General features: G+C 48.9%; 1 pseudogene; it reads right to left on the bottom strand.

Annotated features, from left to right (window-relative positions):
* The window catches only part of LOC115311587, a 60,781-nt pseudogene that overhangs the window by 25,541 nt on the left and 14,188 nt on the right, over window positions 1-21,052 (bottom strand).

A 21,052-nucleotide genomic window follows, 5' to 3' on the forward strand; every position in this document is an offset into this window, starting at 1 on the left:
GCGCCCCCTCTTAAGCTGGGGGGGGGGGGGGGGGGCTATTTTCTAAGGAAACGACTGCACAACACCCCGATGCACGAAATGCTCGGATTCCTGCTGAAGCACATAGGTGATCAATAGAAGCAGCGCTTAGTTTACAGTGAAAGCCAACCATTCCCCATGAAGCTAGTTCAACCGATCCGTAAATAATGCTCAGTTCGTTTTAGAGCGCAGCTCTTAGGCGCCCGTTTCCGGCTTGAGCGGCATCGCCGTCGGCGTAACCGCACGTTGCATTATGGGACGTTTCCCATAATGATGTCGCACCTTACGTCACGAGGGTAACGAGTGACGTCACCGCGCGTTGCATTATGGGTAAATTTCCCCACTAAACTTAGCAGAAAAAATTCCCCGCTAAAAAAAAAGTTTCCCGTTAAATTTAGCGGAAAAATTCCCTGCTAAATTTAGCGGGAAAAATGTCCCCGCTATATTTAGCGGAAGAATTTCCCGCTAAATTTAGCGGAAAATTTTCCCGCTAAATATAGCGGGAAATTTCGGCTAAATGGGAGAGGAGGAGGGGCATACCCTCCTCCCGTACCTTCCCCTCCTCCTCCTCTTCAAGAGCTGCGCTCTAATTCGGCGTTACAAGGGATTGTAAACGTCTTTCATTTTTTTTATCCCGACCAATAAGAGTTCCCTAGCGCAGATGTAACAAACGACTTCCGCACGGCGTGAAAAGAAACCACGGAGACTGACAACGATATCCCCTCCCGAAACTTGCGTAGCGAGGCAGTCGTGAGAGCGCAAAAGCGAACAAGAGGCACGGAACCCGTGAGCTAGATGGAGAGTCAGAGTCAGTGAATTAACGAGCTCCAGCGGGCATAGTAAAACTCAATTGAGGCCAAAACAAGGCGGTATCAGGCGAGTGCCACGGCGCTCGAACTGCGCACTCAACAGTCGCCCTGGGCCCACGGGTTTCAATGTCGGTTCATCTGGCACCGAGCTGCCAAGCGCCATGGACAGAATGATTTTCTTCTTCTTCTTGTTATGATTTCCAGAGAAAGAAAGGGAAAGCCGGGAGAGATGTTGGCCTCCTGCACAGGGCGAGCCCGGCTTGGGGAACGGAATGATGAAAGAAACTATGTGACAATTATTAGATAAAATGACACCACCACGAGCGAAGGAGGTCAACTGGATCCTGTTTGTATCGGTTTCATTTCCCGTCACTCCTGTTCGGATATTAGTATTAAATAAAATTTTTGTTCGCTAAATACCGCAGTAGGCGTACTTCCCGGATAAGAAAACAAGTCGAAAAGGAACAAGAACAAGACAAGCACGACAAAACGAAGACAACTCAGTGAAAGCTTTCGTTTGAAATTAAACATACAATAGGCAGCGTCACCTAAACTGCAGGACGCTGCAAAAGTAAACTGCTTTGAAAACAAGAGAATTACTTTTTTACGCTTAGTACAGGACGAAACAAAAAAATCTCAAGAGCGCGAGTTTCTTTTACAGCGCTGCGCTACAGCATGCAATAGTGGTCCCTAGTTCATGAATGCGGTGGACGACTAATGAACCGAATGACTTTCATGTGGCTCCGTATTTTTTCCATGGCACTCATAATCTGGAACGCGCCATGGATTCACAAACGTCATAAACCATTGGTACCGCGTCAAACGCTAAACGGACACTAGTATAATACTCGTTGAGAGCATAAAAAGAGGCTAAAGTCTAAGGATTGCAGTATAAAGATATACGCACTCATGGGGAGCACTTTTCCTCCATCGTGCACCCCTTCACAGGCACACGCAAACAAATTTATATCAGACGTACGACAAGACACACAAATAAGCAAATTAGACGCGAGAGTTTAAACAGCGTGACATTACATCTGTCCAGCTTTGTGGTATGGCGAGACTGGTTCGAAGGGAAATGTAATCAGCGTAGTACGGCTGCTACCCTAAGTCTTCAACGTGCGTCAGAGGGCCGCACACCGGTACGATGCTCGTCCAGATGAAAAATAAAGGCAGAGATCGAGCGATCCCTGGGTTCTGCAGCACTAGATTTCGCTCCACATGCTCCGAGCTTCAGCGGGCTAACACACTCCGCCACCTGCCTCCCGCCCCCCCCCCCCCCCCCCCCCCTAAACATCGGACACACATCAGACTTACAATCACACACACACACACACACACACAAACATCACCCCGGTGTAGCACGTACTTGGATACACGCACGATGCGCCTCCAAGAACGTGCACGCTGTTTTGCCCCGCGCCCGAGCGCCGACGCTCGAACACGTCGAGCGTCAACGCGTTCAGAACGGCACCACGTGGGACAGTAGGCGGAAAGCCATCCCCGGGAAGTGATAAGCGATATCGGTCCATTGTTCTCGGGTCTCTCGGAAGCGGCTAATCGAAGCCCGTTCTCCGCTGCGCCTCCGCTGGGCGAAGCGAGCTGCCGGCGACATCGTCGCCGCTACCGCCGGCCGCCGTTCTATCGGACATGCGCGCTAATAAGAGTACATTAGGCGGGAGGGTCGTTATCGCGCGGCGCGTTGCATTAGAGACCGACCAATTCTGTCGCCGGCGCCGCTGCGGGGTGCCCGGGCTAACCCGTCGCTTTGTTCTCGGCTGGATGGTCCGGCGGAACAGCGAACGGAAAACATTGTTCCGCGCGCTCCCTGATCTTGTTAGCTTCTTTTGTGCCGCTCGATTGTCGGTCGGAACTGCGCCGCTATTCACTGGGTGCCGCTGCGGACGAGGGCCCGTAGGCACGGCTTCCGGTGAGCGACCAGCGACGGTTCGCTCCAGCCCAAAGGCAACATCGCCGGAGGCTGCGTTTTGGGACAAGTACGCTCATTCGGCGATAGGGGGGCAGACGCTGCGCATCGGAATATCTGGCCGTTCGAACACGCTATTTAGATACTGTAGACGAAAAAGACGTAGTGTGGCGACTGCTTCGCTCTATCAGGGCTCTTTCTCACAAGCTGCTAACCACGAATACTGCTCACAATTGCGGAGATAAATAAAAAGAGACAGACATTTGGTGAACACGAGGCATGGAAAAGTACAGATTGTTAGAAATTTTTTGTTCATGTTTCGGAGATATCAATCAACGACACATGCACATATTACATGGTTGCGAATAAGTGTTACGGCGAAAGGTTGTGACAACTCACGTCTGTCGGGCGGGGCTCATGCCTGGCTCTCCGTGACAACCCTTGACGTCGTTGCCGTTTTCTACTGCCTTATTGGAAGGCACCAAAATGTTCTTATACCGCGAACAACACAAAAATGGCATTCAACTCCGGTTGGTATTACATCGAAGGTAGGATCACCCCTATCTCCTGCGGAATAGAAAAAGGCGCGCGTGTGTGGAGGGGAAAGGGGGGATTTAATTTGTTCCACTGTCTCTGGAGGGCGTTGTGACGTGCACGCGACAAGGCAGCGTGCTCGTGCAACCCCAGTCCAGATACCTATTTTCAGGCTTAGTCAGTTATGGCACGCCCAATCTCTCGGCGACCAGACGATGTCCAGCATTGAGATAAAACCGCTTTCCAACGAATTCCGGGAGCATATTCCCTGTAAAGGGTGCACCACCACAGCATACCTCTTATAGCGGAGAAGCCGAACTCCCGGAATTCCCAACCTTCACACGCACTGCCATCAATGAAGCTATCCGGAGCAATGCCTTTCACAAACTAAGATAAAACACCAAACGCAACCACTAGTGCGTCCAGTGCCTGACACGAGCATCCAATAATGATTGATGTCTGAGTGCACAAGGGCACCGTAAACGCAGCAGAATTTCTCGTTCCCGCAGAGCACCACGAAGACGCCGAGCTCGAAAGCAGACGACCCGGTGATTCTAGGAAAGTCACTGACCGGCGCAGCATTTAGTCAGGCCTCGACGAGTCACGAACGTCGGCGCCAGATGAAAGACTCTCCGTGTTCCCGTGACTTTGGCGCACGTATCCCAACGACGCTGCTCGGATCTGAATTGTCCCATTGTCCGGCTAAACCATTCAAACATTTAAACGATGCCAAATGTCTAGAAACAATAGGAAACTATAAGAGAACCTCCCAAACGGAAGCGGTATGCGAAATCGATATAAAACCACGAGGAAAACAAGTAAGCAAGACAAATAAAAAAAAATAAAAAACGAAGAAAGCATTAAGCGAGGAGGGAAAAGCCAGCATCGAAGGTAGGGTCGCCCCTAGCTCTGGCGGTTGAAGATATCAAAAAACAAAAGAACACCGAAAACAACAAATGAGGAACGCGGGGACGCGGAGGGAACATCGGGAGCAGAAACCAAAGCAGCAACGGTGGAGCGGACGTTAAACGACGAGGGGATCACTGCCAACGCAGTCGGACGAACCGTGACAAATAAACCGGCAGAAACCGGTGCCACCTATAACGAAAAACAAAAGTTACAAAAACGTTAAAAAAACACTAAAAGGAATAAAAAAAGGAACAGGATGCGGCCTAGAGGCTGCTGAAGCCGCACCAATCGAAGGGGGGACCGAGACGGGGGAATCCCGGCGCACGGTTGCGCGGCGGGGACAGGGGCGCACCGCCCATCCCGGATCCCGATCTGGGGAACACGGAACCGGCGGGACCCCAATTTACTCCCGACAATCGTCTGCCCCTTCCCTCCTCCCCGCCTCTTTCCCTCCTTCCGAGCGGATCGTCGTCTCTCGTCATTTTTTATCTTCAGTCATGTCGTCGGGAACGATCAATTTAAACAAATGCATCCACCGAATTTCTTCCTGCCTTATTTCGCCAGCGGAGAGAGGGAGAGAGAAAAAGAAAGAGGGTTACCGTCGCTTTGTACTTATGCGCTCATTTTCTTCGGTTCTTCTCGGTGAAATAAGGAATAATGCTGACATTCTAAAACCATCTTTAATAGGTCACACTTGTATGACTGCGGAGAAATCGTTTTTAGTTCCGCGAGATTGTACTGAAATTGGGAGTAAGAAATGAAGCATTCGCATTCAAAAAGAAAATTTCGTAGAGCGCGCTGTGTATTCAAAATAAGTCGTTACATCTGAGGGCCATCTTATGTCAAGCTCAGTGCAAAGATAACGGACCCTGAACATTTGCAGTCAATGCACCATGGTCCCGAGCAGAAAAGATGGCCACGTTAACTTTTGTCCAAAAATCTGACGAACAACGAACTACTTTCGCGGTTTATATTCCAGGCTATAGACATTACTGAGGAAATCCTTGAGTTTAAGGAGAATTTAACGCGACGCTTTCTGCGCATAACCGTCTTACTATCTTTTTAACCGCTAGTTTAGCGAGTGCTGAAAATATTTGAAAAGGTTATTATGTGTTCTCTTAACGCTTTCTGACATCTGATAATTTTGTATTACTTTGGCAAAGAATACCAAATGATAAACGAAAATAAAGTCAACATGCATGCGTTCCACCACAAAGCTTCCCGATTTGCGGTCATTAACTTGAGCTGCAAAAGCAATAACTAATCGCGTGTAAAAAAAAATTCTTTGATGACGAAAGAAAAAAAAAAACTTGGTGTAATTGCATACAGCTAAAGCGGCCCTTCCAAGAACAACTCTTCGGAGTACGTTTGACCTTAGAAGTGGTTCAGCAAAACAGCTCGTACGAAACAAGGCACTCTCACTAGATTTGAGTATTGGTGGGTCATTCGTAACTTACACACTACGAAGCAAAAAGCCAACAGGGTCCACTTGCAGATAACACGATGCTGCTCAATTATAAGCACTATTTGGACGCAATCGTGTCCTCAAGGTCAAGCGTGTCTACGGGATGCAATATCAAAATCCGCGTATTCCACCTGAAAGAACTCATAAACAATGTAAAAATAAGATCAAGATTGGCTCACCCCTTTTGTGAGCTCAGAACACAGATTTAGCAGAATGATCCCAAAAGAGAGTTCTCGACAATTTTATTTTGCGCATATTCATTTTCTTTGCCTTCGAGGCTCGCATGAAAAAGTGAAGTTTAATCGTGTTTTTCCAAAGTCCAAGTAGACCCAAAATGTCGCGCACACCAACTAGCCAGCCTCCCTGCCCCCCCCCCCCCCCCAAACAAACAAACAAACACGCACGCACGCACGCACCCCCCCCCCCCCCACACACACACACACAATGTCTCGAGCAGCGCAGTGCAATGTCGGATGCCACGCGGTGACCTCCATGGTCTACCCTTTATCACCAGAAGTCCAAGAACGTGTTCAAACGTCACGAAAGCGGTTCTCTGTGAAAAGTTCCCGGAAACTGCAAAGCATACCACATAAAGCTTCAAACCTTCCCCTTCTTCCCCCTCTAGCTAGAAAGCCCCCGCCGAAGTTCTCCTCCTCCTCCCTCTTTTCCTCCCCCTCCTCCCCTTCGTGCACGACCGCACGCCTCATGTACCGAGACCCAATCAGCGCCTGATTAGTAGGCAGCGGCCCATCGCGCCACGACAAGCCCACACCCCCGCGTCGACCCTCTCAATCCGCCCGCTAAAAACGAGACGCGGGGACGCCGCTATCCGTCAGTGTCCCGCCGCTGCCGGAAGGGGGCGCTGTCTAACGTGCTTCCTCCCCGGCTATCTCCCCATCGCTTGTAACTGCAGCAAGCAAGCTCGCAGCACACTGCGATTGCGAATTCCCTCCAACAACGCGGACAAAGGGAGTGGTTGGAAAATTAAATTGGCTTCAACGGACGGAGACTGAAAAGAAGAGGGAAGGTACTGCATCCATCACTTTTGAGTCACCAGAACGGCGCAAACGTTGGGAAAAGACGGTGAACCGGTTTCATCACGAAGAAAAACCTGAGACAAGATTATTTTCGTCCACAGAAATTTTTTGTTTCGCATTATGGGAATCATGATTCGTGAGGATATATCTGTTTGCGTGAAATGGCGTATTCATGGATCTAATATGGAGGGGCAGGATGCGATTATCAAATGCCACGGCAAGGAGATCGAACTATGGGGGCGCAGTTTCATTATCATCACCAGCAGCACAAACAATCACCGTGTGGCAAACAACTCCGACGCCCAGCACTGTACGTCGCATTAGTTCACTGCAGCATCGTTTCCGCGCTCGCTGCAGATTTGTTTAAAGCGCTATGGTGCGCACTTGCTGCGCACCGCAGTGCTCAAAGCATGTCTTTTAACCGGGCATATGCAGCGCGCAGGACTGCAGCACATAAAGCGACGATGCGGACACTGTCCGACGTCGGCTTTGGTGCAACGCTGCACTCGATCACATGATCGCAGTTGAGCCCGGCCTCTCCTTAAACGAGACACCGCTTGCTTTCGCCGATGTCGTCCATGACTGTCGCAAGAGACAGGGTAACTGAAAAGTGACGTGCGTGTTTTGTGAATCATTCAGGAAAACACGGACGCCGCACCGGTCGACACAACCCGGCTGGCCCGCCACGCCCGCGGGGTGCTTCCAAAGGGAGGGGGAGGGGGGGGGGGGGGGGGGGGGGGGTCAGCGAATCATATGTTCCCCCGCCCTAAGTATTTACAATCACGACCATGCGAACCCCTCTCCCTCCCCTCCCCTTCTCCCTCTGAAGCCGCCACTACCACACATGCGCTTATTTTCCTTTCGAACAAGACTTCAATGACATTAAACGCAACAGAGGATTAGATTACTTTTATCTAAATGTGTTTAAAAGAAAACAACAGTGCTACATATAATTCACGAGCCTAGCGCCGTCGTATTCTATGGCAGCGAATGCACTAATGACTGCAGTCGAAGGGTTTGTTTGCCACACAGCGTCAGTTCCCGAAGTGGCCGCTAGAGAGCGCCACTCCTCGGTCTCATCTCCATTAACGCAACGACAAATATTGAGGCGCGCTTGTGCACATGCACGGGACAAAATATAATCAGCCAATTAAATCCGAGTTCAATTCAAACGGCACAAGTGCTGACGTAGGTCATCAAACAAATGTGGCTCGTGGCGACAGACCTGCACAGTGACCCCACGGGACCTCTCTCCCCCCTCCCCCCTCCCCCATTACCCCCTTTCTGCGCTCCTAATGCCGTTTAATGGCTTCACAAAAAGATGTTCTGAACACTGGCAACACGCCATGTAATCAAGAGTTTGGTGTCCACATGGGTCCTGGGTGCTCTTCGTATTACCCACGTGAATAGAGATTTAACAGGATTTGTCATTTCTATGTTCGTATAAAGACGGAAAGACTATATTTCAGTAGGAGTATCAAACGGCCTCTAGAATTTAATGCGAATAAATGCTCGCAAAAGAATATTTTAAAAAAACGGCTCGGATGTTGTGCTTTTTTGCGATCGAAATAGGTCCGTTAAAATAGAAAAAAAGTCAAATTTTGTCCGGTGTTTACTTAGGAAGCATAAAAAAAAAAATGGTCTAATGTTTTCCAACCCGACGCATGACTCCCATGACTGTTCGGTTCTGAAAGAGGAACTAAGCGCTTATTTGCCTCTAAAAGAGTCCATACACCCGCCCTAATAGTCTCATTCTCTTCACGCACTTCCCATTTTGTCGATCTCTAGCAACATACCCAAACAGCCTACGAGAACAAAAATTGACATAAATATAGTTCCACCACCCTCGGGCTCCTCAACCAGCGAACAACGCCAACGAGACGTGTCCCCCTTTGTCTCGGTCGCGCCCCGAACTGCCGGGGGACGGCGAAGGGAAAAGAAACGAGGACTCCGGCGGGAGTCGGCATCATTGTCGAAGGTCGTTCGGGCGGGTGCCCGGATTTGATTAATGCGCATCCCTTCTTTTAATTGAAACGTCGAAACGGCGGCCGGAAATGGTCCACGCGACGCGCTGGCGCCCGCCGAGGAGAACTCGCTCAGAGCAGACGACACAATAACACGTATAGATGCGAGAAGCAGACGACGAGACGGTCGGTGGCGCCACCTGTGATCGAGACGGCGAACGACCGGCTGACACCGGCGGCCGTCCTCTCAGAGCAATCGACCGTGCTATCGTCCGTTACCGTCGCTCTGCGATTTGCTCGTAATAAACAAAAAAAGAAAGAAAAAAAAGAAAAACGCTTGAAGCGAGTGTTTGCTGTCCTAGAGACTATGATCTCGGAGTGAACGATTTCATAGATAAGTGTCTTCCGCTACAAGTTAAAACAAAAATGAACAGAAAAAAAAATAAACAGAAAAGCTTTCACTACGTTGTTTATGTACTACGTACGTGTCATTGTGTGTTTTCCGTAAATTCTGCACGTGTCTAAATGATCCCCGCGATATACATGGCTTGCACGTGACGCCGTCGACTCAACCTGGCAGTCATTCCTAACTGACCTCGCTGAAGAGAAAAAATTCAAAGTTGCGAAATATATCCCTTATGCACGAAAAAAAGGGGAGGCTGCTGTGTACGTTTTTTTTTTCCCTGCAGTTCGTTTCATATTTGCTTCAACAAGGAATACCACGCAAGGTTGTTTCCAGGGACGGGCAGTATTTCAAATACAAGTATTTGAAATACGTATTTCAAATACTTTGTGTATTTTGCATTTGTATTTAATTACAAATTGGGAAATGTATTTGACGTGTGTATTTAAATACAATTGTAATTAAATACAATTTTGTGGGCGAAAATACATCCCTCAAATTTATTGTCACTGTCCAGAGCAGGAAGAAAACTACGTTCTGCACCGAATGCAGTGTCTCTCAATCAAGCACAAGCGTTTAGTGACTTTGACGTTCACAGGCAGACTGGCTAAATAAGTGCCTGTGACAACTTGTGATGCTTTCCAGCCTGATTTCCATCCATATTTTTGCTTGGAATATTCTAAACGCGCGGGTCGTCCAGATTTTCGTAACTGGTGCGAGTTGCAACAATAAAAAATCTCTAGCTAGTGCTGCGCGTGTTGGTCGTCTCGGTTCTTTGTTGGTCTATACCAAAATGTAATCGACAAAAAAAAAGCTGCTTGAAGGTCTGTACTTTTTTCACCTATTACGTCCAAGCTGATTACATTTTTTTTTTTTTTTTTTGTTTTTGCGATTATATTTCTATTACGTTACTAGAGCCTCGCACACCAACTCCCGAGTGTCCGATGCAAAATGAAAAGGAGATGCCCAGAAACCCGTTGCAGGTGTCCTGAAGTCACTGACGCAAATTTTGAGGAATGTATTTGAAAAAGTATTTGGAGGAGATCAAATACATTCGGTTGTATTTGTATCTTGTACTTAAATGCTTTTTTGGAAATGTAATTAGATTTGTAATTAAATACATTTTTGACGAAGTATTTTGTATTTGTATTTCGATACATATTTGCATGTATTTTGCCCATCCCTGGTTGTTCCCATGCAGCGACCTTGGGAGCAGACATAAAACAAAAGCCTTAGTAATAGACCGATCTCACCGAGCGAACTGCGCAGGCGCACGCATTCCGGAAGTGGTGCCGCCGCCATGCTTCCCGGCTGCATAAAGCTGCGGTACGTGTACAGTCGGCACGGAATGAAACGCGAACATGGAGCGCATGGTTTTCGACCCACGCTGAGTCACCTAGAGACGCAACACCGAAGGTTTGGGTGCACTGAGCAAGAGTCTAACACATCGAAGGAGGAGCCATCTTCTTGCAGCTCTCATCTGGTTCAGGTGGTGCAGCATCTAGCGAAAACCATGCACCCACTGTTCGCGTTTCATTCCGTGTCGACTGTACATAATCGTACATCATCGTTTGGGACACTCAGGTATCGCCTTGGATTTTCCTGTCAGAAAGCGCAGAAAAGCAGTGAGAATCGTCTTGCCGCCTTAGAATCGCTTCGTCGTCTGCTGCCACGTTAGAGTCGTCCACGCTGTGGTCCCGCTGCCGCCGCGGGAAAAAACAACCACGCCACCACCACACTCCTCGAGAACTCTGGCTGCTAGGACGTCTCAACGAACTCGAAAACAAGTGAACATCTAGTTCAATGGCAAAGAACACAGACATTCGAGGGACCATCGGCTCGGTGTAGTACCGGGGAACAACATCGAGTGTGTCGGTGGAAAACGGAGCTTGGTATTACTCAGGCTGGTGCATAACGTTTAATCGACAATGAAGTAAGAAGAGCTAAATATACTTTCTTGGGGAGCGATAGTTCTGTAACAGTCGTTTCATTCTGGCTAGCAGCCGGTGCGAAAGGGTACAGATGAACTGCGGGGAGAAGCCTGCATACAAACACCGAAACTATCTACAGAAAACCCATACCTGACGCGCCGTAAATGGCGTCTATCAAAAAGCAGTAACCATGCCAGATACCTAGAAAGCGTTCAGTGTAGATGTTCAATTTAATTTTGTTTGCAAAAGCCCTGAACGCTAACAATCGTCCAAAATTAGGTGTTTTTTTTTTGTTTTTTTTTTCCTGCGATTTCGACTGGTGTTACCGCAGAACGGATTAGTGACACCAACCAAAATCGTGTTGTGGTGCAATTAACCAGCACAAGGTGAGTGAGGTTCTTTCGCTGCCTTCTTGGCGGCAAGTGTTGCACTTCTAAATTGTATTATATAGTGTTCTCATATTTTGTATCGAAAACAAAACAAAAAAAAAGACTGAAAAATTTAGTTTTGTCTTAATCAATATTGGGAATCACCAGTTTTTTTTTTTTTTTTTTTTGCTTTTTTTCGTTGATTTGATTTTTCGAAGCATAGCAGTGCTTGAAATATGTCGTCGCAATAAAAGTTCTAACCACCAAAATATATAGAGCAAAACGTGCATTAAAAAAGGCCGGCGGAAAGCAGCGCGGAGGTCCCGATTGGGATACACCGGCCGCTAAGGAGCGAGTGCTCAGGGAGATTCCAAAGCACGGAACACTTCGTCACGCTCTACTATGCCTCGTGCCCTGCAATCTTACGCTCTTCAGCTAACGTGCAATGGGATAAATACAAATTATGCGGCAAATCGCCGAACAAATCGAAAAACGCCTTTTTTGCCTGTCGCTCTGTCCGGCTATGTCTACCTTTTTGAGCCACTCTTTTCGGAGGCTGCTTTCTTTCGGGAAGGCGTTAGATCCTATGCCTTTTTGTCTGGCGCCGTTATAGTACCTTGCACACAACGGGTGAAGCCATCCATCGAAATCCGTGAGAAAACACCCGATTAAAAGTCTGGCGCTAACTCGAAAAGTCCCAAACTTTTGGCAAACAAGGCGAACTGATGCGGCCGGAAAACGGGAAACTACACGTACCAGAATGCACCGCGGCAGCGGGGGAGTCGCGCAACTCCTGGTGAGATCGGTCTATTCCGAACACGAGACACAAAGAAACCCGGACGTGAAGCGTCATTAGAAAGCGTCTGTCATGTTCACCTAGCCGATCCCGGCGATCAGGTAAGAACAGATAAATTATCAGACATTTGGCAGTATTGTTTTTGTACGGTATTCGGAACGGAACGCGGACTACGCTTCTTTTCTAAAAAAGCTAAAGATTCTTGAAAAAAAAAAAAAAAAAAAAAACGGGTTAGGGGGTGAATTTAAGAGTATTTTTGTCCCGCGCGAATTTGAATATCACGTTCGTTTTCCTCGAAAGTGTAAATAAACGCGAGAAAACACGGGAAACCTCCGACCAGTCATACTAGGATCTTTTGGCCGCCAGGGGCGTGTCACTCGTGTGGGCAGCGCGTGCAATTGCAAGCTTGGCTGGTATATTTCCCCGCACTGAGACCTGTTGTGACGTCTCTTTCTGACCTTTTTTGATGAAAAGACCGAGAGTGCGCGTGCCTAGCTTTGATAGGCGCTGAAGCTACGCGGGAGCGGAGATTCTGAAAACTCTTGATATGACGTCACTTTGAAAATTGATTCTCAGCAGCCTCCGTGCACCAAATTAAAAAAAAAAAAAAAAAAGAATCTCGATATTCGTGAACCTGGACGCCAAGCAAAGACGATTTAAATGCTTTTTTTTTTCCTCAAATACAGAATCGCTTCAGTTTTTCTTTAATAAGAACACCTGGGCTGTAGAAAGAAGCCCCCTTTTCAGGCAAACAAACTTGGACGCGCGTTATGCGAAGGGAAACTGAGGGAGAGGATGAAAGAAAAGCGCGTAGGGACGTCGGAGCGCCGAGCCCTGGTTGGAAAAAAAATTAGTGGGTAATCCTAAAGCCAGCTGCCTTTGTCTCCACTGCACTCGTCGAACGCATCCGAGCGCGCAACGCGGGGGTCAGGCGCTTCCATGGCTATCGCATTCGAACGCTTTCGACAAGTGCAGTGTCTTTAATCTATCCAATCAGAGCTCGGCGTTCTGACGTCCCTCTCGTCTCCTCCTCTCCCCCAGTTTCTCGACGCATTAATAACGGTTTTCTTTTCTTTTAGAGCGCAGCTCTTAGGGGCCCGTTCCCGGCTTGAGCGGCGTCGCCGTCGGCGTCGGCGTAACCAAGGTCATCCCAAGGTCACGTGACCCCCAAGGTCACGTGACCCCTCCCAAGGTCATCTCAAGGTCACGTGACCCCACGTGACCCCCTGAAGGTCACGTGACCCCTCGAGGTCACGTGACCCCTTCCAAGGTCATCTCAAGGTCACGTGACCCCAAGATGACCCCACGTGACCCTTTGAAGGTCACGTGACCCCCGAGGTCACGTGGTCGCCTCCCCAAGGTCACGTGACCCCCGAGGTCACGTGACCCCTTCCAAGGTCATCTCAAGGTCACGTGACCCCACGTGACCCCCAGGTCACGTGACCCCTCTGAGGTCACGTGGCCCCCCGAGGTCACGTGACCCCTCCAGGTCACGTGACCCCCAAGGTCACGTGGGGGTCACCTTTGGGGTCACGTGGCCTTGAGGTCACCCCCAGGTCACGCCTCCCCGAGGTCACGTGACCCCCTCCCCGAAGTCACGTGACACCCCCCCCCGGAGCATATTAAAGAATGAGGGGAGGAGGAGGAGAAGGGGGAGGGGTCTACCCTCCCCTCAGTACCCTTCACTCCTCCTCCTCAAGAGCTGCGCTCCAATTCGGCGTTACAGGGATTTGTAAACGGCTTTCACTTTTAGAGCGCAGCTCTTAGGGGCCCGTTCCCGGCTTGAGCGGCGTCGGCGTCGCCGTCGGCGTAACCAAGGTCACGTGACCCCACGTGACCCCCTGAAGGTCACGTGACCCCTTCCAAGGTCATCTCAAGGTCACGTGACCCCACGTGACCCTTTGAAGGTCACGTGACCCCAAGTCACGTGACCCCCGAGGACGTGGTCTCCCCAAGGTCACGTGACCACCGAGGTCACGTGACCCCTTCCAAGGTCATCTCAAGGTCACGTGACCCCAAGGTGACCCCCCAGGTCACGTGACCCCTCTGAGGTCACGTGACCCCCCGAGGTCACGTGGGGGTCACCTTGGGGGTCACGTGACCTTGAGGTGACCCGCAGGTCACGCCTCCCCGAGGTCACGTGACCCCCTCCCCGAAGTCACGTGACACCCCCCCCCCCGAGGTCACGTGACCCCCCCCCGGAGCATATTAAAGAATGAGGGGAGGAGGAGGAGAAGGGGGAGGGGTCTACCCTCCCCTCAGTACCCTTCAGTCCTCCTCCTCAAGAGCTGCGCTCCAATTCGGCGTTACAGGGATTTGTAAACGGCTTTCACTTTTTTTTTCATCGTTTACTCTGCTTTGTTTTATAATTAGCGCGCAACACTGTCGAATTGTTTGCGCGAGCGTGCGCCCTGGTCTTGACGTTCATTTGCGCGTGCTCTCGCGCAATTGAGACGCTAGATGAAGCCACACGCTCGCGCCAGTAGCTTCGATATTGTACACTAACTATGAAACGCAGCATAGAGGCGATAACCCAGTCGGAAAGTGCGGATAACCAAGTTTGCGATACACCGGGAAATTTAATTGTTTCATTGCGCCGAGCAACAGATATCAACTTTTATTAGGCAACGTATTCGAACTCACCCGAGGCAAGAAAAAAAAAAAAAAAGGACAAAGCTATATTAAAAAAAAACGACGATGAAAGAAATAAGATTGTAAACCTGAGACTGGGGCAGAAAAGAGAACACAACAGAAGTTAGAAAAAGAGGAGGCAACGTTTCAAACTCAGCTGCAAAATTTATTTCGTACACGCCTTATTTAGCACATCTCCAACGCCGTCCCTACACAAAGAAAAAAAAAAGACTTAACAAGAGGACATTGACATTTGGGTAAACATTCTCTTATCTCCCTTGACCTCAGCTGTGGGACACTCACACAAAGGGTCACATTCTAGCATAACCACCACCACCCGGCGAACGTAGGTGAATCACTACTGAACACAAAGAAAGGGTTTGACCTTCAAAGTTGCGTTTCCTCTCACAACTCACTTAGTCCAAAGAAACAATACTAGACACTGCTAACAGCCGGAACTGGGGGCATCTCCAAAACTGAGAACGACATTGCCCTCCTACCACGAACCACAAATGGCTAAACACTGCGACTTTCTGGAACAAGTCCAAGGATACACATATAAACAACGCTAGTACTACAAAAAAAGTTTTTTTACAAGCGTAGAAATTGTTTACATTCGTTCCCAAACTTCAATGACGCCTGACTTATACAGTTGCCAGACGTTTTTATACGAATCGTTTCTTGAACTACACGTTTCATATCATTACGTTCTTTGTGAATTACTTCCGTTTCAGACCAGTTGGCTTTACAATTATTTACAACCTCTTTTTCTACCTTCTGTTGTGTTTTCTTTTCTGCCCCAGTCTCAGGTTTACAGTCATGTTCAACTTACACCAGCTCGCCTGCACTCTGACTACCTCTTTTTCTACCTTCTGTTGTGTTCTCTTTTCTGCCCCAGTCTCAGGTTTACAATCATGTTCAACTTACACCAGCTTGCCTGCACTCTGACTATGTTTTCGTTAATGAAAGAAACAAACGAAAATGCAATTATCTGCGACTAACTCGACCGGAACAAATCGTACGATCAAACGCAAAACAAAAATCGAAAGCGACCACCTTGGACACAGTAAAGATAAAGGCCAACGTCGGAGAAGCAAAAACAAACCAAGTACAAAGCGTATTTTCAGGGCGAGTGGAAATTGCGGGAGTAACCCACCCGACCCCCTCCTAAGCGTCACGTGGTTTCAACGACATTGCATGGCCAAAGAAAACCACGAATGGTCCCCGCGCACGCCGTAAAAACAGTCAGGCGCGAGTAAATAATCAAAATCACCGACGGAACGAGGGAATGCTTAGGAGGCCCCAAAACTGCATGCATCTAACGATGGGCGCTATACCTCTGCTTTTCGAGGGTCACTTTGGTTCCGAAAACGTTCTAGCGGGCACTATGGCACGCATAATTCAACCGACGGCGAACATCGAGCAGGCAGAGACACCTGGTGACGACGTTTGCAAATTAATGACCGCATCACTAATCACGAAGACTAACGACCTCCGCGACAAAATAAAACAAAAACCAAACTCCAGAGAGGTCCGAAGCACTCAACTACAGACGAGGAGCCTAATCAAGGAGCGAGAAGCTTAAAAAAGCTTAGGGGGTCTTACGCTTGCCCGAAAACTAATAGCGAATTCCATGGGGCGGCACCGTGCGCGGCGCCCAAAAGAACGCCGGGAACTAGCTGTATAGAACAGGCTGTAGCAGACGACGGAGGCTACGGAGGATACGCAGGCGAGTGGGCGAGGGAAGCGAACACCGGCGCTGGTCCGACACCACCTATACAGAAGTCCGCAGTGCTGGATGGTCTATGTCATGTAAATAGGCGAGCAGGGGGCAGGTATTGGACACAAACGCTGCGTTGGCGTTCCCTGGGCTCGTGATCCCACCGATTCAGCACGAGTCCCCAAACGCTTAAACAGAAATCATGTCCAGCACTATGGCGACCTATCCGCCTCTCAAAGGCCTAAGTGTCACATTGTTAATGTTGGGAGAGAAAGGAAAATCCTACAGGGCTATACCATAATTCATTGCGCGCGGCCTTTTGGAATTTTTGGATAAAGTCAATTCACGTAACAAATCAGGACAACGGGACGCTAAAGACCAGACTTCTCCAACCCCGGACGTTTGGTGTCGTACGTGAAAGCGACGGCATGCAACGGTTCTGAATGTTCTTTCAATGCGCTATTTATCTGGCCCCGGTATCACATGAAAGTTTCAAGCCTCGTTCGGAGGCATTTTCTCTGAAGGGCAGAAAACCGGCGAGGGCCCTAAAAACTGATCGAGCGACGACATTTGCATACAATCACACAAATCTGCCTCCGAAATCGCGAGGGATGGGAAGACAATCATACAAAACCTCGGAGCCACTATCAAATACACTGGAGTTTCTTTATGTGCGGTTTGCGCTTAAGTATAAATCAGAATGCAGTCAAAGATTGGAGCGCACACAAACATATACACAGAGACTAAAAGCGCAAGTCGCAGCGCGCTAAATGAGCTTGAGTGGGTTATATGGTGATATTCCCGCGCGCAGGGCCGAGCAAGCAACGTTCGGTCACAAACTTCTAGATTATTCGAGTGCATCCTTACTCGGGACGTAACTTTTATCATTTGGTCCTGCTTTCTTGTTCTCGAAAGTGCATGTTCATTCTCACCCCGAACGCTCGAGCCTCCTGGCCCGAGTTTTCGAGATGCTAAAGGTGTATTCACACGAAGGACTTTGTCCGCGGACAAGTTCCTACGAAAGGCATGACGTCACCTCTTCTGGGGTATGAAATCGGCCATGTCTCTGGCGAAAACACCAGGCAAAGCCAAGGGACATGTCCACGGACCTGAACAACGTGTCCTCGGACCTGGTGTATCTTGCGTATCACGTGCACGAACGTCATAGAATATGTCTGCGGACCTGCCGGACCACGATTATAGGGGTTTTGAGCGCGATCCAATTCTGTCTTTTTTCGAGTCCGCTGTGGTCCGCGGTCAAGCCCGGGAACCAACTGCGTGAAAGTGCTCGTGGCACACTTAGTTGCACGAGCGGTTTTCTCTTTTTTTATACGCCTCTCACGGTTCTCGTACATTGATGGAGCTTTGCTCATTTTCCAGTACTATTAGTACGCACGAGGTACAGCTGTGGAAGATGCTCGAGGGTTCCTGCGCATAGTGAAAAGAGGAGCCGAAAAGAACAAGAAAGAAAACGATTGGAAAATGTTTTCGACTCGAACATGGAGGTAAACAAGGCTTCACGATTTGTTGTGGCTTGTGCCCTCATGATGGCGGATGAGGAAGTCGCGGAAGCATCTAATACCATTACATTGGCAATTTGTTTCCAGAGCTCTGATTTTATGTCGTTGTTGCGGTACTGGTCATCTTGAAGGCACCAAAGCTGTGGAAACTCTTCTACGAGTGCAATTAAAAACAGCGTCGCTTCATCGCTGAGGGCCTTCATCGTTGTCGTCTTCAATGCCAGGTTCATAAGACGCTGGCGCGATTGGAATCGACCGTCACGTGCGTTGCGTAGCCGTTCTGTCGTAGCTTGGAAGGCAGCGAAGCACAACCAAGGCTCTTGGTGCAAGGTGAGAGTGTTGGGGAATACCAACCCTGAAGAGTATTGCTCGCTCAGCGAAAGCAGCGAGAAAGGTACGAGCTCGGGCTCGCAGTTCTCGCCTTGGTTCACGGCAACCATGAAGTATTCATTCGCATGTCCTCGGACTTGCACAAGTCCGCGGACTTGTCCGTTGTGACGTCGAAGCCACGTGATACGCATATTTCCCAGGTCCGCGGACATCGTTCCCGGAATTTGTCCGCCGTGTGAATACACCTTGACGCACACTAGAGAAGGAGCAGCGCGGAACCTTACCGAGCCAGTCTCGCTCTCGCTTGCTGTTACGCCGCCAAATCGCCGCCCGCCTTTCTGCTGTCTCGACGCTCGTTCTTTATTTTGTTTGGCACAGATTCGCCGATTAAACCTTTCTTTTCAGTTCATTATTTATCGTCTCTTCGCCATGACATTTCTGGTGGAGGTGCGGGGTACTGCAGCCCAGAAAGCGTACCCCTCCCAGGCCTCGCAGCGCAAGCCCAGTCCCCGGCACAAGAAGACCGTCCTTGGAGACTACCGAGACCCGAGGAAGCCGCCGTGTTCAAGGTTTGCCCCCGGTATTTGGCCTACTGCCACAAAAGACTCGCCACCAGTCGACGAAGACGACGATGAGCAACCAATCACCACAGACTCCCGCCGCTGCCACCCCCGTCGTTTACCTGTCCGTCGCCCCTCGAACTCCAACGACCTTCCAGTCCGAGATCTACGAAGACGTCGACGACTGAGTTCAGCACTACGAACGCGCCGCACGCCACAATAGATGGACAGCTGAACAGTGCCTGCAAAACCTCTACTTCTCTTTAGAACCAACAGCGAGGCACTGGTTCGAGAACCATAGCGCTTTCCTTACGTCATGGGATACCTGCAAGGCCGAACTCAAGAGAACATCGCTAAATACGTTGAAACAAAGAACAGTGCTGTAGTTGTCCCCTTTTCTCTGAACACACCGAGCATTACTCGAGGGACACCCATTCAATAAGCAAATAAATATACAAATAACAAGGAGCATCCACCCAAAACGACGCACGAGAATTTTTGGTTGTCTTGTTGTTTGTCTTCGATACGCTATCTTTCTATGTGTACTTGAGCGTTTAATTAATCGCCTTCGCCTCTTTTCTATACCTCTTTACCGCTCATTCACACTGGAAGCGGATCCGCGTTCGCAAAGCGGTAGCGAACGTGGTTGTATAAAGTTCCAGTACGATTGCACGCGCGCTCGATGACATCAAGTGCGAGTGCAATTGTACTGGATCCTTATACAACCGCGTTCGCAACCGCTTTGCGAACGCGGATCCGCTTCCAGTGTGAATGAGCGGTTAGAGAGTCCGTATTACAAAAGTTTTTAGCCGCTCAATGGGGGTCACGTGATTTATGAGCCGCATTTGCAACGCGAACTGCGAGGATATGCCAAAAGCGTTGATCGTCTGCAAAAACGCCTCCGCTTTTCTGTCTGCTTTCCTCTTCGCCCCGCGAAAACGGGGCGCATGCGCAGTTGCGACCAACCTCCGTAGGAGGCGTCCGCCATTAAATTGCGAACGCTCCCCACGGTTCGAGATGGACGCTCTCTACAATCTAGGCCCCTTGTGCCCCTTTCAAATAAGGTGCCGCCATCTACCGGAGGCGAAAAACAGTGCGGCAGTCGTTCGATCTAGGGACCTCCGTTCGGTCCGTTCTGGAAAGCTGTCATGTCGAAATTTCAATTTTTCTTAAGAAACCCGCGAACTTAGAACTGTGAGTACGACGCGATGACGAGTGATGTCAGTGTTTAACAGAAACCTCAGCCTGTTTTCAGTGTGTGATTCTTTATAGCGAAAATTGCATTTTTAGGTGTCCGTCGTAAGGAACACCTATCTCAATGAAATCGAAGGAGTAACGGGGTCAACAGTTTCCTTTCTACTCGTGTCTGTATGTTGCGTCCCGACGTATCCAACGCATAAATTAAAATTAAAATATTCAAAAGGGTTAGCTGAGCGTTTAGGAATGGCGCTGGTCGATTATTACGCATGGTTTGATTAAACTGAGCTGCAAAGAATTACAAATAACGACATTAACACGCGAAGAGCAACGCAAAATACAAAAATTGGCGTGAACTAACTGTTTACTCTTCTTTTCCATGCAAAAAGTTAACAAAAACGAAAAGAGAAGGAAGAGGCTGGAAAAAGTGGGGAGAGAAGTGAAAAACATAAATAAAGAATGAATAACTGTTCTGAGATTTCCGCCCTCAAAAACGCTGAAACATATGCCAATGTCATTAATTAAGGTATGTGCGTGCGGCCCGTTAAGTGGTGTTCTTTTAAAAAACAACTGCAAAAAAAAAAAAAAAAACTTTTTTTTTTTTAACAGTTTGGTTGGGACACGCGTGTCAAACAATAAATTTTACGCGAAAAAAAAATTTTAGAGTAATATTGATAGCGCTTCGAATCCGACCTCTGAGTTTTTTTCGCACGCTTCCGACTCGGGATACACGGGGAGAATAAACAGAAAAAAGAATTGCAAGGCCGAACAAGCTAAATGCGCTCATTGTTGTCATCGAGTCGATAAAAACCAAAACCAAGACGAAATACAATTTCTTTTGCCGCACGTTTTGCGATTTGGCGCATGATGGCACGAAAGATTGACTGTGGCGCAGTTTCCACGACATGGCGCAGGATGGCACAGACAAATGCG

The sequence above is a fragment of the Ixodes scapularis genome, unplaced genomic scaffold, assembly GCF_016920785.2.
Source record: "Ixodes scapularis isolate PalLabHiFi unplaced genomic scaffold, ASM1692078v2 PGA_scaffold1__304_contigs__length_218370807, whole genome shotgun sequence".
In the NCBI taxonomy this organism is placed as follows: domain Eukaryota; kingdom Metazoa; phylum Arthropoda; class Arachnida; order Ixodida; family Ixodidae; genus Ixodes; species Ixodes scapularis.